At 36.9% G+C, this 18,255-nt stretch overlaps 3 pseudogenes; all 3 read left to right on the top strand.

Annotated features, from left to right (window-relative positions):
- Positions 1-6,278: 6,278 nt before the first annotated feature.
- On the top strand, positions 6,279-16,568 carry LOC115231810 (annotated as a pseudogene).
- Positions 11,512-11,630, top strand: LOC115231829 (annotated as a pseudogene).
- LOC115231828 lies at positions 13,498-13,616 on the top strand (annotated as a pseudogene).
- Positions 16,569-18,255: the final 1,687 nt, after the last annotated feature.

The following is an 18,255-nucleotide window of genomic DNA, read 5'->3' as shown; positions in this document are numbered from 1 at the left end:
TGTGCTGGACAACAATCGAGGTGCGTATGGGGTATCCACCTTAATGCACACCCGCGAGTTCTCACACACCGATTGAACTCGATGGGTTCGCAACTTTCTGGACCGCCTCAAGCCGTACTTATTGCAGAGCAAAAGATGGAGGGACCTCACCACCTCGTTATGCCTCCATGTGTAATCATGGTAAAGCATACTCCCGCACTTCGTGGCTAAATGGTCAACGGTCATTGCCTTACTCTTACAGTGGTTACACTGTTTCCGTTGACCATTAAAAAAGTTTCTATCCTGCAAATATGAGAACAACCCTTCTGATCGGGGAGAGTTATTCCCATATTTCAGCCACGTAGATGACGACGATACGTCAATGTGCGGGTTGTCCAGGCTGCTAAAGAAAGTCTTGTGAAGGACTTTTAAGTTGATCTTTTTAATTTTAAACCCGCATGCTACCTATAACCACTTTTATGAATTAAAACACATTTTATTAATTTAATTCTCAACAATAAAAAGTAGTGAGAGCTACTGGCGTACACTTATTTTTATTATGAGGGTCTTTAATAATTTATAAATTTTGTTTAATTACTAAATGTGACACTGATTTGTAGGAGGATTTAGCTTATAGATTTGTCACTTATTTCATAGTTAATAGGAATACCTATTTTACAGCACACTTTGTAATTGATACAAAAAATAACAAGAAAATAAGACTAATTTGGTTGTGATGTTCAACTTGTTTCTGATCATTGCCTTATTCCACATCCGGCCTTTATAGCAATTCGAGAATATTCAGGACTGTAATGTACAGTACATATAATATTGGTTTAGACAATTTAGAAATCACTAATTTTACCATCAGACTAAAAAATCATCAAAAAGTATCTTTTTATCATAAAGTCAAATTACTCTAATTTGTACTATTTCTCTTTACATCTGCAAAATAACTCATTAAATCTACACCTCTTAAAGATTACAAAAATTAAAAAAGTTAATATTTCAGGGAGAAGTCGTACTCGTAAAAATTTTGATCAGTCTTTTTGGATTCCCAGGGATTCATAATCGGACCCCACAGAGATTCCAAATCGTATATTTTAAAAGTTTTGTCCATAAATATATGCAAAGCTAAATAACCCAAATACTAAAAAAATGTCAAAAAACCAGAACAATCCAAAGTTGATTACTCCCGTTTAGTTAGTCGATAATCATCTGACAGTCCCCAACCTTCCGACTCACCTCGATGAGGTGGCGTGTGGATAGTGCTGTGCCAATAACCACGTTTTCTAATTATTTGTGCTCATTTCTCGAATCTGTCAATTATAACCAATAAATTCTCCAATCTGCCATTTGCACTAAGAAAATTTCTCGAATCCTACAAATTCTCGAATCCGCCAGATTTTTGTTAACGAATCCGCCATAGTTCTCAATTTTAAAGAAATTTTATCAACTCTTCGAAGTCGATGACATTGTTTATTCCACCTGAAAGATGCCATTTACGTTGAGTTCCGATTGAAAATGTTTTCGTCCATTAGCATGTCGCTTTCTTTAGATACATTTCGGTAAATGTGTCAAATTTATCTTTTTTGTTGAAGATAAGTTTGTGACAGGTAAGAGGCGGAACCACGCCGGAGCCGGGACCCAAGTTGTTATTTTTAATAAACAATAATTTTTTGATTTAATTTTCATTGGAAAATTAATTATAAATAAATCGCACGTTACAATGGTTTTTATTGGATTTTCAAAAGAAATGCTTTCAAAAATTAAAATTTATAAAGATTCCGCCTGCTTACACGAAGGACTATCAAAGAAAGAACGGTTTCGCATCAGAAGCTTTTCAAAGATTTTGCAATTTGACTGAGAAATGTCTTTATTTTAGAAAAAGGGAATCTTTTGAGGTTCTTTGCTACTGAAGAAGCTGAATTAAAGATGAAAACTATTGAGGTAAACTTATTGATTGGAATTTTAAGGCTGAGCACAATTCTAACCATTTTGGTAGAGATAAGCTTCTTAGTCTATTATCATCTAAAATATATGGAATAAAAAGACTTGAAGTTTGTAAAGTTATCGGACAGTGCGTTTTTTGCCAGGCAAATTAAGTAATTTAATTTGTAGTCTAAATGGTTAATGGCATCCAAACTTCCCATTACACCCATAATTGCTTATGCGCCAGATATATTGTCGATCTTGTGGATCTACGAAGGTACTCGGAAATAAACGATTCGTTCTCATGGGTTTGGCTTGATATATATTTATAGAAAGATTGTAGTACTTATTGACTCCTCCAAATTTGGTGTGGTTGAAACTGCTAAATCAAAATCTGCAATTGAAATTTCTGATATCTTAAAGGGGATTTTCTGTGTAATTGGGCCTCCAATTATATTGCACACTGACAATGGAAGTTTAAAAACTCCTATTTGGATGAAGTGTGCGAACTGTTCAAAATCAAGAATGTTTTTGGTCGACCACAAGCTCCTTAGGTACAAGGTCAAGTCGAAAGGTACTTAGGAACTATCTAATTTCATAGATTCAACCAATCCATAAAGAGATGGATATCATCAACCAGCGAATCAAACAATCACTTCGGGCAATATCATAAAATACTGAAAAAATTGTTTATCGCTATAACATGGCCGTACATGAAACAACTCGACATAAACCTTTTGAGGTGTTCATGCGAGTTGGACATAAGGATTCAAAAAGTGCGGATCTAATTGAAGCGCTTTATCAATTCGAGGGAGATGACGAAAACAAGAAAATAGATTATAAATTCATTGAAAATCTCAAAAAAGCGGGAGAAAAAATAAGTAAATAAAGAAGATGGAAATTTGACAAAGAAGATATTGAAGTGGAAGACTCAGTAATTTTGAGAAACGACATCGATGCAAACAACAGAAAGTTCCCGTTATATGACGGAATATCTGCCAAAAAATATACCGTCACTGAAAAAATGGTTATTTTTGATCTATCAAAGATGAAGAAACCAACGAAGAACTTAAAAATATACACATGTCAAGATTATCGAAATTAAAAACTTACTGATTTTTTGACTAAAAAAATTAAAACTGAGCATTTTTTGGTTACTTTACGGGGGAATCCCGCATAGGGATATTTTTAAAGCCAATCAATTGAGTTTGTTAAAAAATTTTAGTATAAAAATCCGCGCGATAGATATATCGCGGATCTAATAGATCTTAGGCGGTATTCTTCAAAAAATGATGGTTATTCTTGGGTAAGAATCAATAAATTAATGAATGGATTCTTGTGGTCATTGACTCATTCTCCAAATTTGGAATTGTTGATATTGCAAAGACAAAACATGGAGAAGAGATTACTGAATTGTTTCGGAAAATTTTTATGCATATCAACCACCAACAATTCTGCATACCGACAATGGTAGAGAATTTAAAAATTCTAAAATGCATGCGATGTGCATCGAGTTCGGCACTAAACAGATATTTGGTAGACCTCGTGCCCTTGGATACAAGGTCAAGTTGAAAGGTAGATACAAGGTAATTTAACATTAAGATTCAATCAATCAATAAAAAGGTGGATTTCGTCAACAACTGCTTCAGAGAATAAATTTGGCAGTTATTTAACCTGCCTTAAACGAATTGTTTTCATGTACAACAACACCATTCACAAGACAACAAGAAAAATACCATTCGAAATTTTTATCGGAGCCAAATATCCGAATGAAGTTTGCCTTGAAGATTATCAAGGCTTGTTGGCTTTCGACGACGATTCTGTAACCTGGTTATTTCCACAGACAACATGGAATACCATTTCATGCGCAGTTACTTCGGAATAAAAAGGGAAATTATTCGTAAAGTAGTGTCAGATTGTGAAGTGTGCCGTTTTTCCACACCATTAAAAGTTGGCGATGAGCAAAATCATATTGTTGCAAATCTTCCAAATGAAAGATATCAGATAGATTTGATAGATCTAAGGAGGTAGAAAATTTTAAAATTTATTTTTATTTAAGGAGGTAGAAAATTTTGGTTTAGGTTGTGAAGGTAATAATATGACAGATCTCATTGCTATTTCTCGTTTAAATCTCTAAAATTAGGTCTTCTAATCATCAAGAAAACAAATGAACTGTGCAGAAAGGCTTGCTCCTTCAGAAGATTCTTGTTTTGACATTTTAATAAATTATGAAGCACTTAGATTATTCTCATTATTCTAAAATATTAATTATAAATTTTAAAATATTATTTTTATTTATGAATTCGGTTTTAGAGCACATTCTGCTTTGGCATCGATTTTAATTTTTGTAATCGAATATATTTAAAACCAAATACCAGCTTCAGTATTTGGAAGGTTTTCTTTATAGTAGATGCACGATCCGGTTCCCGCATTTGCAAACGGTTTCCAGGCAATACTCAATGACTTGTATCCTTTGATGCTGAAGAATTGGCCTTCCTTCAGTTTCGATTCATTAATAACAAGTATATCCATTTCTATGGAGCCAATCATGTGGAGTAGCTCCGTAGCCCGTCTCCGAAGAGATCGGGCGTTGACGAGCGTTATAACGCTCATATCTTTCCGTCTGGATACTGGCGGCAGACCTCTCCCTTTAAGAGCGCCACCAGGAGAAGTAAACCCTCTCCCTTCTTTTTTGCCAACGATCCGCAATTAATACAGATTTTGGAGATTTGCCCTTGTTTTGAGCACGAAGCTCGATCATGATCTTCTCCACAGAGTAAGCACCTTCTTTTTTCTTTGCAGTTTTGAGACAAGTGCCCAAAATTCTGACAGCAATAGCACTGTGGTGACGGTTTACAGAACCACTCACAAGATACACGGTGAAAAGCAATTGTGATGCCCATTCTGACCAGAGATGCTGCCTCACCTCGGTTCGGGATTACTACCTTCGCCATTGGCAATGGGCGACCATTTTTTGAGAAACACTCTACTTTGAATCCGGGCGACAGTATAGACTGAAGATAGTCTTCGAGTTCTGGAGTGCCTACCCAATACGGTAGGTTCCTTAGGACGACCTCTGATGGGCCGAGGGATGCTTCCTTGATAGAGTGACCTTCTACTCCAAAGGGTTTTGCATCTCGGAAATCTTCAGTAAAACTTTTCGCCTCTTTCTCCGACGGAAAAGTGAGGACAAAGTCCCCGTTGCGGCGACGATAAACTTTCGATAGTTTTACGCTTTCACGTGAACATAAAATATTTGCGATGATGATGGCCCCCAAAGACTGGTTGTTTATAGTTAAAATTAGAGTTTTTGACATGTATGTACAACTGATTTTCTTTGAACAAAAAATACAACTGTACCTTCAAACAAGAAACCACAGGAGAATAGAAGAAAGTGAATGCGAAATGCTGTGTCTCGAGCTCCATACATCTCTGGGATGGATCACTATTGGGGGATGTACTCAAAGGACCTCAAGAGTTACCCAGACCTAGTTGGAGGTTTCTTCAAGGCAAATGGAAAGTCGATTCTAGTCGGAGACCTAAACGCAAATAACTCGCTATATGGATGCGTATCAACAAACAGTGACGGACGGTTACTTCATACCTTATCGGCGAGACACGGTTTTGAGGTCTGGTCCTCTGACGAAACGAATCACTTCTCATGTTACGGAGAAGATCGACTTGGTGTGTTTCTCGCGGCAAGTCCTCTGCTCATTGCAAAGGGCATGAGAAGTGAAAAGGAAAGCAAGGAGGAGGCATTCGATGTCTCGATTTTAAATAAAACCTTTTCTAATAACTCTTCTCTTTCGGTTGCTAAGTTAATAAAATCTGTTCGTTCGTTCGGCATTTGGATGGCGCAGTGTTTGAAGTGGCCACAATGCAGTGCGTCCGGGTTCGAATCTCACTGTTGCCATCTCGGTCAAATGGGAAAGACCTGGCACCCTACGCCTTTATCATCTCTGCTAAGAAAATCATCTTGTCAAATTGTTCACAGGACGGGAACTCGTGGACCATCTCTGCTTTGGACTCGATCTTGTGGAGACATTTGACAACTCAGGATCACCCAATGGCCGGACACGGCTGATTACGGCTTTATTAACTCTAGCTCACGACAGATGAATTGGACACAAGCTCAGAAGAGTTCAGTTGCCTTAGCATCAGTCTCGTCCTATCACCGTCCTCAATTCCTGTCACTTTCTCTGTTAATTACAATAAACTCTCTCTCTTCGGTATTTGTCAATTTATAAATTTTTTATTGACAAAATCACCTGAGAAATTAAAGTTGAATTTTTTGTTCAATTTTTTTCCAAGTCCACAAGTATAACGCGTCCAGCTCGTGACATGTGTCACTTCGAGCAGCTTTAAAAATGTCTCAGAAAAGAAAATGGTCAAACGACGAGGAATTCCTAGCAATCGGCGATCATGTTGTAGTTAGACATGATAATGATGGCAATCCGGCCCACCGTCATTTACCTTTGTATGACGATATCGACACATCTTTATACAAAATCATCTCAATAAATGGCGACTATTATGAGGTCATGAAACTAAATAGTGATAATGGAGAAATTAAAAATTTACATTTTTCTCAAATAAAAAAAAATTTTAGTTATACGATTATCGATTTTTAAATCTAATTGGCCAACAAAATTGAAGTAACCAAAAATGCCCAATTTGAAACGGTTGAGTGTATTAAAAAAATTAGAATAGTAGAAAAGAATCAAAATAATAAAAAATCAAAATAAACAATAAAATACTAGAAAGAAATTTAAAAAGTCTGTATGAATGCATATTAATTAATTGATAAAATGAATACAAATTCACTTGCAAAATATACTTTATGCAAGATATTTTACCAGTAATCAATTTAATTAATAGTCAAACAAATAAAAAAACAAAAAATTATAAAATTAAAACATAAAAGCACGAAAAAATAAAATAAGAATTAACTGCATACATGCACAACAATAGAAAATAATATAACGTGCGTAATAATTTATTGTAGTTAATTCGATAAATTAAAAACATTTAAAAAATAAAATAAATAACATTTAATGTCATTAATTTGTATTATTTCAGCTCGTCAATTTTAAGGGCAAAAAGAAATTGTTCAACAAGGATCCTTTTCTGTAAACCTGCCACTAAAAAGATGATTTTGTTTCCAAAAAACAAGTTTGTTGAGCCATAGGAAAAATGCCAGAATTTCCACATACTAAGATACAAAATTGATGTCGTCAGCCCAAAATGACTATTTAAGTGATGCAATTCTTTTCTAACGTCCTTTAACGCGGCTTTCAAATAGATTGCAAGGAGAACTGCCGAAAGAGAGTCTTAAGGAGTATTAATCCTGGTGGAAAATTTATCCGAATAGTGTCTCCTCATTTCCACTACAAGACTCGTATCAGCTAGCAGGAAACGCACAATTCTCAAAGAGTCTTGTACTTCTGAAATATGGCCGTTAGCCACCCATAACTCCATACTATACTATGTCAGCGGTTGATCATATTTATGGATAATAGTAAATTCTATTTAAAAATCACAATAGCACTTAAATAACAAAAAGGAAAAGGATTGAAAAAATATGATAAAACTTGATGGTTTGCCATAATATTTTAAAATTAATATTGTATTAATATTTAATACTATATTTGCCGATCAAAATTAAAAAATAAATGGGTAGAGCCATACGTGTCGCCCACCCATATGAGCCGACCGTGACATAATATATATGAGCTAATCAAAAATACTAAATACTCGCACGCCAAGCCGATGGCCTCTGTATATACCACGTGAAGAATTAAGGCGATTTGAAGAAATTAGGCCACGACTCTAACGGATTACAGCGCAGATGAACTAAACAATTACACTTCACCCAAAGAACAATCCTGGCATCAATAGACATCAGTAAGGCATTTAAACACATCGGCAAATTACCGATGCCTAGTTAGAATCCAAACACACCTAGACTGTCTTACCAAATTGCTAAGACTTAGTCACATGATGCGAATTAAAATTTCAACAAAGGATGTCTTATTTTTAGTTAATTAAGCAAGAATCGGATAAACAAGTCGAATTTCCAAGCACGACTGGCAAATTATGTTCCTTACGATTCTGATGTATCCATGTTCCCCCCAAGCAGGACCCCAACTATTTTTACATTTAATTTTAATACCTGTTTTTTATGATCCAGTATTCTTTTCCATTATCTATCCCATATCCAACGAGACACATTAAATGTAAGTATTCACATTTAGGATCATCAAAGATTCCTATAATGCTACATACTTATACCTCCTGAATAAAAATCCAAATATTTTGAAATACAAAGTTTAATCCCAATAGGACCAATTTTCAGTAAAGTTCTTAATGCCTTTGATTCGGAATAGTAAGTATTAACATAACTTGTGAGTACTATTGGATTGATTTTATATTTGCATTTTTTTTTCTATTATAAAGTACAGTTTCATAAACCATTCCTAGATAAGGGTACTCGTCAGTTGTGCTGATTCCCCCATTATTAATAATATATTTAAAAACGTAACTTCCTTTTCCGCCTTTACATCCACAATACTCACAGCAATCAAGCACGTTTTGTTCACTAAAACTAACCAGCTTTCCATGCTTAATCGCATATATACTTTCTAAACTGGCAATCTGGAGAGTAATTATTTATTTGCAAACTGTGCCAAATATATAACATGATCCACAATTAAGCTGATTTTTAACGTTTGTGACTACATTTTTGTCTCTCCAGTCAAAAGATATTGGAATGTCATATTTTTCCGAAAAATCTCTTTCGTTTTCTGAGAAAAAAGATGTTTTTGTGTCGAAATAATTTAATTTTTGTAGCTTTGGAAGTTCATCCTCAGTCTGGGAATATTTTTAGCACAAAAAACCATATCTGCAAACGAGTTTATTTCTAGCTGGAAGGACGTTGCATTTCTTTTAAAGTCCAAATTGTGTCTATCAATCAGAACCAAATTATTTTGAAAAATACGGCGTCTTTTTAACACCTCTGTCTGATTGTATTTTTTTGCTAAAATTGTATATTTTAGGTGCTAACCAAATTTTTTAGTGAACTCTTCCCATCGCTGATTACTTTTCGTGTCATATAAACTAGTTAAATTTGTTCTTTTTTTGCCGACTTTGATTTGAATTTTAAAGGTTGCACAAATATATGTTAGAAAAATGACCCAAAAAATAGTTAGCCTCATCAAGAATTCAATTTAATAATTATGTCAAGAATTAATATTTTATTATTTTTTCAAACCATTCTATCATTGAATGTACGTTTAGAAATATACAAAATCATTTTATAAAAACTCTATTATTTTTTTGACAATTTCTTAATCTATCGGCAAAAGCTGGCTTGTGATTTCTATTAATTTAATTGTTTTACTTTTTATAAGTCATCCTGGGGACAGCAAGACTATAGTAGTGAAGAATGAGGACAAGTCGGGAGACCGAAAAAGTATAGGAGTAAACCACATAAATCAAAACAAGCCGGGGGACTGGGTGAGTGGAAAAACAAACGTTGTGCCAAATGAAGACAAGTCATTTTCAGAGAACAACCTGGGCGGCCACAAGAGTATAGGAGTGAAGACTAGTCGAATGAGGAAGGATACAGTCATACCATAGGAGTGAAGAATGAGGCAGGCAAGAGTATAGTAAAGGTAATTTTATATTATTTTGATATCTAGACAGTTGTAAACAATAAATTCTACTAAGTTATGAAAGTTTAGGTTGAAAATATTGTACTCTGTTATAATCAAGGACAACTACGTTAAAGTATTCGCCATGTTCAATCTAATGCTAATAATTGTCTAATTCAAACGGCTTTATTCAACTTAGATCATGATTGGATTTTTATAAACATTGAAAATTTTCAGATTAGATTAGTACATCTTGAGTGGGCTAAATTATTCAAACCCTCGTTAATTACTTATATGCGGTGAGACTTATTATACTCCTTTGTGGCCAATTTGGTCTGATAACAGCACTCATTCACATTCGTGACATTCAAAAGTGCTTTTTTTCGTCTACTTATTTAAACTGTCCTTTTGTGCATCTACGTCTTGATCTTCCACCAACAATTAGTTATAATTCTAATCTTCACTGACAAGCTTCCCAGACTGTGTTCACCCTCATCAAAAAGGCAATCCAAACGGAGACCCTAGATGTGGACGACGTGTAGAGAGGTATTCAAAAATCGGAGAGTAAAGTTAACTGGAATAAAACTTTACCGATACATAAAATCAAATACCTTATTATTTCCCAATTCTTTACACCGAGATTCAACTCAGATCTCCCAAGGACGGTGTTTCTGGAGGCTACAAACAATATGGATTTTCTTCCATATGGGATTTCTTTTTTGATTAAAATACATAATCATCTTTGTGGTATTATGAGACTGAGGGCTTCCGTTAAAATTGATACACATAACGACATGTTGGTTAACTAAGTTATCCATGTAGTAAGAACACGTGATATTGACCTACTGAATTTAAAGTCAATGCTTAATCGGAATACTACTTGCTACTTCTACATCATCTTCTTAGCTTTTACATCTTCTTAGCTGCAGATTTAGTCTCCAGAGCACACGAAGTTAAATAAGAAGCAGAAAAGGTGTCCCAGCAGGTTGCATCCCATACGAGGCCTTTTAAATGAGAAGCAGAACTATTTTTTATGAAAAATAAACTCTCCAAAAAAATAATGTTAAAGTCCGTTAATCTTTAGAAAATGTATTTTTAGCTGGTCAAAGTCAATTTCTACAGAATCAACGCTACCAGGAACATCTGATGACATATTCTGTGGAACACACTGCAATCGCCTGTAAAGAGTATCAAAAGATTTTGTCTGTGGTATCAACAAACCGTAGAGACATTTCAAAGGAGACCCAATTCTACAAGACTTGACCAATTTAAGCCTAAGATCTACACGAATTACAGTCCACATACTCCTTAAATACAAACACAGGCAATTCAAATAATTGGACAAGTTTGTCGACGTCTAAAAAAGCTTGAAATCACTTCCACGATAGCACTAAATAACAGTCAGGAGACAAACATGGACTCCACAATGAATAAGGCGTGTTATTAATTCCTCATAAGAAAGCAGAGACCAATGAGACTGGATTCTGGACTCATATCATGTAAAGAGTCACAAATAGCGAATAGGCACACTAGTAAATGGCTTAACAAATCAACTTTATCATTGCCATCAGACACGACCGCATTTAATAAAAGGTAAAAGTCGTCATCATCACGAGGTTAAGGACTCTGACAGGTCGTGTAATAAACGCGAAATTCTTCTAATATAAAAGTAAATTATGAAGGGTCGATTTGTTTGGCCAATTTGCGATAATTCACTTTTTACCTCTAATCGTGATATTTTTAAGTTTTAGAAACTGTTGAAAAGTAAAGTATTTAGGAACTAAAAAATTTTAATAATGGAAAACGATATATAATTTATATTGATTGCCTATTTATGACTTTGCAGTACTTAACAAGAAGAATTTTCGTTGAAAATTTAGGTGGTTTTCGATAGTCTAAAAATAAAAGAAAGTAAATATAACAAAATTAGATTTTAAAAAAAATAAAAACGTACGATCATACTTAGTCGTAAATACCCGTTCCCATCTGAACACGGCAGTTAAGCGATTACAGGCTGTTCAAGTACTTGGCTGGGTGACCGCCTGGGAACAAACAGTGTCGTACAATTTTATTTGTCTATGTTAATTATTTTCTTATGGTGGCAAATGGTACCTTTTTGTCGAATTAACTACAAAAGATACCCTTTTTTAAACCGGATTAAGAATGTTTTGAAATCTAACAGTGATCAACAACGCCACTTTCACTTTAACTACAAAAGAGCTTTTTTGAACGAATACCGCCTTGCTCTAATTCTTCGAATGATTACCTTATTGCTTTTATTTTCAATTTAAACTAATTTATCTCTCAAAGAACAATTAAAAAGTTTCACCCAAGTTACAGCTACGAAATAAATTCTTTCATTAAAATTTGCCACATGCTAAAACGGATAACGGGGGACTCTGTCAACTCCTATATCGAACTGAGGAGCATAAAACAAATCACCGCTGTCAATAATCTGCACGCAGATTACAAGTGGACTGAATTTATCACCTCGATTGATCACAGATCAAACAGCTTCAAAATCTGGAAGACCTTTGGTACATGAATGGTTAGATGTATGAAAAGCTAAAATCCAACAAATCTGCTACTTTTCATTCAAACACCCCACCCATCCGGCTCAGCACGCAAATAACAAAAAGTCACAAAAAATTTAATAAAAATGATCGAAAGTTTGCCACGTTACGAAATCTCTAACAGAATTCATGGAGGCTGAATTGGAAAAAAGATGAAAGGGGAGAACCAGGTCCGCACAAAAGCGTATCCCAATCCCCCTCGATACGTGGATTTGAAGAAATCAAAAAACGTGATTGGACATTGAGGACATCGAGAAATAAAAAATTCAATTGCCCAATTGCAACCAAGAAAAAGATCAAGAATGAGGCGATGGAGATCAAAAGGTTACAAAAAGATGACAAAAACGGTATTTGGACAAAAATAAAATTATATTTTAGACGATCCTCCAGCTACTTAAAAAATAGCTTTTCTTAGTTTTTTTGGTTTTTTAAACTCTTTTGTTGGTTTCGCTTAAATTGACTTGATTTTCGAAATTGATGTTTTTTATTAAATTATTATATTTTTAAGGTTGAAACTTACTTAAAATGTGATAGCTTTATTTGTATCAATATATATTTTTCTAGAATGTTTTTGAAGAATTTTAGTGACTTTCCATGCAGCCATTCTTTGACAAATAAAACCGCAAATAATAAAAGTAATAAAGCCAAGGTATACTTGTGACATTTATTTAACTTTGATTTCAATTAAATAATTTTTAGGGAAAATAGCTAGTGTGACGATTTTAAATTTAAACACCTGTCCGAAATATCGAGATAATTTATTAGTTATTTACAGCTTTAAATAATATTTTAAATTAATTTTGACGACATTAATTTTTTAAATCTCTTAACTATTGCTGGTGTATGCGAAGCTTATTACGACATTTGCGAAAAAGTGAATGATAAAGTATTAAAACTAGAATACTCAACATTGCCCTCTCAAATCGAACTGTTCATAAACGACAGAGCAGTAAAAGTCCCCCAGGGAAGCACAATCCTGCAGGCGTGCACTGCAGCAGGCGTGGACATCCCCCGCTTCTGTTACCACGAGCGCCTGTCGATAGCGGGGAACTGCCGAATGTGCCTGGTGGAAGTAGAAAAGAGTGCCAAACCAGTGGCGTCGTGTGCCATGCCTGCGAGTGAGGGAATGCGTGTGCTGACGAATTCTTCCAAGACGAAGGAAGCACGGTAGAAAGTGTAAATAAAGGAAGAGAGGGGGTGATTTTAATAATGGAAAACGATATATAATTTATATTGATTGCCTATTTATGACTTTGCAGTACTTAACAAGAAGAATTTTCGTTGAAAATTTAGGTGGTTTTCGATAGTCTAAAAATAAAAGAAAGTAAATATAACAAAATTAGATTTTAAAAAAAATAAAAACGTACGATCATACTTAGTCGTAAATACCCGTTCCCATCTGAACACGGCAGTTAAGCGATTACAGGCTGTTCAAGTACTTGGCTGGGTGACCGCCTGGGAACAAACAGTGTCGTACAATTTTATTTGTCTATGTTAATTATTTTCTTATGGTGGCAAATGGTACCTTTTTGTCGAATTAACTACAAAAGATACCCTTTTTTAAACCGGATTAAGAATGTTTTGAAATCTAACAGTGATCAACAACGCCACTTTCACTTTAACTACAAAAGAGCTTTTTTGAACGAATACCGCCTTGCTCTAATTCTTCGAATGATTACCTTATTGCTTTTATTTTCAATTTAAACTAATTTATCTCTCAAAGAACAATTAAAAAGTTTCACCCAGTTACAGCTACGAAATAAATTCTTTCATTAAATTTGCCACATGCTAAAACGGATAACGGGGGACTCTGTCAACTCCTATATCGAACTGAGGAGCATTAAACAAATCACCGCTGTCAATAATCTGCACGCAGATTACAAGTGGACTGAATTTATCACCTCGATTGATCACAGATCAAACAGCTTCAAAATCTGGAAGACCTTTGGTACATGAATGGTTAGATGTATGAAAAGCTAAAATCCAACAAATCTGCTACTTTTCATTCAAACACCCCACCCATCCGGCTCAGCACGCAAATAACAAAAAAGTCACAAAAAATTTAATAAAAATGATCGAAAGTTTGCCACGTTACGAAATCTCTAACAGAATTCATGGAGGCTGAATTGGAAAAAAGATGAAAGGGGAGAACCAGGTCCGCACAAAAGCGTATCCCAATCCCCCTCGATACGTGGATTTGAAGAAATCAAAAAACGTGATTGGACATTGAGGACATCGAGAAATAAAAAATTCAATTGCCCAATTGCAACCAAGAAAAAGATCAAGAATGAGGCGATGGAGATCAAAAGGTTACAAAAAAGATGACAAAAACGGTATTTGGACAAAAATAAAATTATATTTTAGACGATCCTCCAGCTACTTAAAAAATAGCTTTTCTTAGTTTTTTTGGTTTTTTAAACTCTTTTGTTGGTTTCGCTTAAATTGACTTGATTTTCGAAATTGATGTTTTTTATTAAATTATTATATTTTTAAGGTTGAAACTTACTTAAAATGTGATAGCTTTATTTGTATCAATATATATTTTTCTAGAATGTTTTTGAAGAATTTTAGTGACTTTCCATGCAGCCATTCTTTGACAAATAAAACCGCAAATAATAAAACTAGTAATAAAGCCAAGGTTTACTTGTGACATTTATTTAACTTTGATTTCAATTAAATAATTTTTAGGGAAAATAGCTATTGTGACGATTTTAAATTTAAACACCTGTCCGAAATATCGAGATAATTTATTAGTTATTTGCAGCTTTAAATAATATTTTAAATTAATTTTGACGACTTGTGTTGCTGGTGTTGTGGTGTATGCGAAGCTTATTACGACATTTGCGAAAAAGTGAATGAAAAAGTATTAAAACTAGAATACTCAACATTGCCCTCTCAAATCGAACTGTTCATAAACGAGAGAGCAGTAAAAGTCCCCCAGGGAAGCACAATCCTGCAGGCATGTACAGCGGCAGGCGTGGACATCCCCCGCTTCTGTTACCACGAGCGCCTGTCGATAGCGGGGAACTGCCGAATGTGCCTGGTGGAAGTAGAAAAGAGTGCCAAACCAGTGGCGTCGTGTGCCATGCCTGCGAGTGAGGGAATGCGTGTGTTGACGAATTCTTCCAAGACGAAGGAAGCTCGGTAGAAAGTGTAAATAAAGGAAGAGAGGGGGTGATGGAGTTTATCCTGGCGAACCACCCATTGGACTGTCCAATATGTGACCAGGCGGGGGAATGTGACCTGCAAGACCAGTCGATGGGGTACGGGTGTGACAGAAGTAGAATGAGTGAGAGAAAGAGGTGAGTGTGTGGTGATATGAGAGGGCTGTGGAGGACAAGGAGATAAGTCCTCTGGTCAAGACAGTGATGACTCGGTGTATTCACTGCACGAGATGTGTTCGGTCACAGAATTAGCTAATGAATAGATTTGCAAGTGAAATAGGGGGAATGGAGGACTTGGGGACGACAGGGCGAGGTGGGGACATGGAGATAGGCACGTATGTCCACACCCTCCTGTCCTCCGAGCTATCGGGGAACCTGATCGACATATGTCCAGTGGGGGCACTCACCTCCCTCCCCACTCATTCCGTGCTCGTCCCTGGGAGTTGAGGTATGTCACACCACTACACCAGACGGGTGGAGACCATCGACGTTATGGACGCTGTCGGCTCTCATATTCTCCTCTATACTCGCTCTCATGTCGTCCACAGAATCCTCCCCAGACTCAATGAGGAGATCAACGAGGAGTGGTTGGACGACAAGGCTCGTTTTGCCCACGACGCACTCCACCACCAACGACTGGTCACTCCTATGACAGCCCACTGCCCCTCCCACTGGCCTCACGTCCTCCAACTCATCTCACTCAGGGTGTCCATTCCACACATTTCAGGCCACTCAATCACCCCCTCACCAAATGGCTGTTTTGGCCGGCAGATTTACTGATTTGGAGACACTCGCTGTCCTCAAAGACCTCTTTAATCGACTGGACTGTGACAATTTGTACACGGAAGAGTGTTTGCCCTGCAGTGCTGACTTCCGGGAGAGTTATGTCCTCAATGTGGGCATAGAGGGAGTCGAGAGGGCAGACTTGGTGCTCATTGTGGGCTTCAATCCCCGTCTGGAGGCCCCTCTCCTCAACTGTCGTATCCGCAAGGGGTTGTTTTGACTGTTAATGGCACAAGTTGGAGGACTGGGGATTCGCATGTGGCCGTGGTGGGGTCGAGGGTGGACTTGAACTATGAGTATGAGGTTGGGTGGTCTGTCATTGCAGTATTTGGGGGATTCCATTACTATTCTCCACCACATTGCCTCAGGAAACCACCCCTTTTCTCACAGGTTTCGCAATTCCCGAATGCCTGTCGTCTTGCTTGGTTCTTCTCTTCTCCAACATGAACAGAATACTGCACGTGATTTGTATTCTCTCTCACTTAAACTGGCCTCTTTCTCCTCCAGTCATTCCTGTGCTTTCAACCTTGTCCACCAGGCAGGCATTCCTCTCCTTATTTGCAGAGGGCCAGTCAGGTTGGGGCACTCGACTTGGGCTATCGAGGGTTCAATCACTTTGTTGATCGAGGCAATCTTCGCCTGCTCTTTCTCTCTGGGGCTGATGACGTCATCACCACACGAGATGGGCTGCCTGATGATTGTATGGTTGTGTACCTCGGTTGGATTGATTTATATATTATGAGGTTGCCATGGCGACAGAGGAGCGGAGATTGCTGACGTCATTCTGCCTGGTGTAGCGTATACAGAGAAGAGGGGGACGTATGTGAACATGGAGGGGCGTTACCAGGAGTGTCGGCCGGGGGTGAGTGCTCCAGGAGAGGCGAGGGAGGACTTTTTGGTGGTACGGGCACTGGCAGAGGTGATGGGTGTGGACCTGCCCTATGAGACATTGGGGGGAGTCCGGCAGCGAATAGGCGAGTTATGTCCGGGGATAGGCCAGATGGAGTGTCGTCCAATGACCACGTCTTTCCATTCGATAGTGTCGGAGATGTGTGAGACTGTGAGGTGTGTTGGTGAGTTGTAGAGAAGGGTGGAGGGGAGACTGCCTGAGTGTCGATTGAATAAATTGAGTGACTATTTCATGACCGATTCCATCAGTCGCAATTCACCTGTCATGTCTCGCTGTGTCCGAGCTCATCGCCAGAATGAGAAGGCAGTTTACTAACCACTTAATTTGTGCTAACATCAAAGCAGTATTCCTGATTAGAATTAACGTGTTATTAAATTAGTGGACAAATGTGTATAAATTGACGAATGCGTATAATTCCCCCAGTCATTGCAAATTGACAGGCAATGGCCAACAACCCTCATTATAACCACAACTTGCCTAATAATTTACTAAATGTCTCTACTGTAGGGAATTCCAATTTATATACAAATCAGAGATATCTTTCTTCCTTCACGAATATCCCCAACAGAGGTGATGTGTCAAGATCAGATCAATACTTCCAGATGAATCAGACGGGGGGAAATGTATGTCATTTTATTAGACAACAGATCCCTGAGACAGGACGGGAGTATCACTTTCCGTCGGAATTGTCATCGCGTTATGTTTTAATATCTAATTTTTGTCGAGATTTTAGAATACGACGAACGGAAATGGGATTAACTCAAAAAACAGTTTCAGAAATATTAAATGAGGGCGGAAATACAATATCACAAACTACAATATGCAGATTCGAGTCCTGCAAACTTGGCTATTCGAGTCTGGTCAGTCTGGCAGAAATCCTCGACCGACAAATACTCAATTCGGCCAATCCCGTCCGCAGTGAAGACTTTTCCCGTCTACCTGACAAACACTATCCAAGGCGTTTTAGGAATCGGAAAAGGCGTACAACATTCATGGAGAATGATATAGCATATTTGGAACTAATTTTTCAAACTACAAGAAGGCCTGACAGACATATCATTCAAATGACGGCCACTCATCTTGACAAGACAGAAGACACAATACGCAATTGGTTTTCTAACAGAAGGCAGAGAACTAGCAGGAGGAATGACAGCATTTCCTGACTATATGATTAAGTTATATCATCTTTTACAGTTTAATGGACAGCAAATTATTTTTTAATTATTTTTGGACTTTTATATTAATCGAATTGTAAATGTGCC

Source organism: Octopus sinensis, unplaced genomic scaffold (assembly GCF_006345805.1).
Source record: "Octopus sinensis unplaced genomic scaffold, ASM634580v1 Contig18900, whole genome shotgun sequence".
Classification (NCBI taxonomy): Eukaryota; Metazoa; Mollusca; class Cephalopoda; order Octopoda; family Octopodidae; genus Octopus; species Octopus sinensis.
Note: the sequence above shows the minus strand (reverse complement) of the source record. Positions and strands in the feature narration are given on the sequence as shown.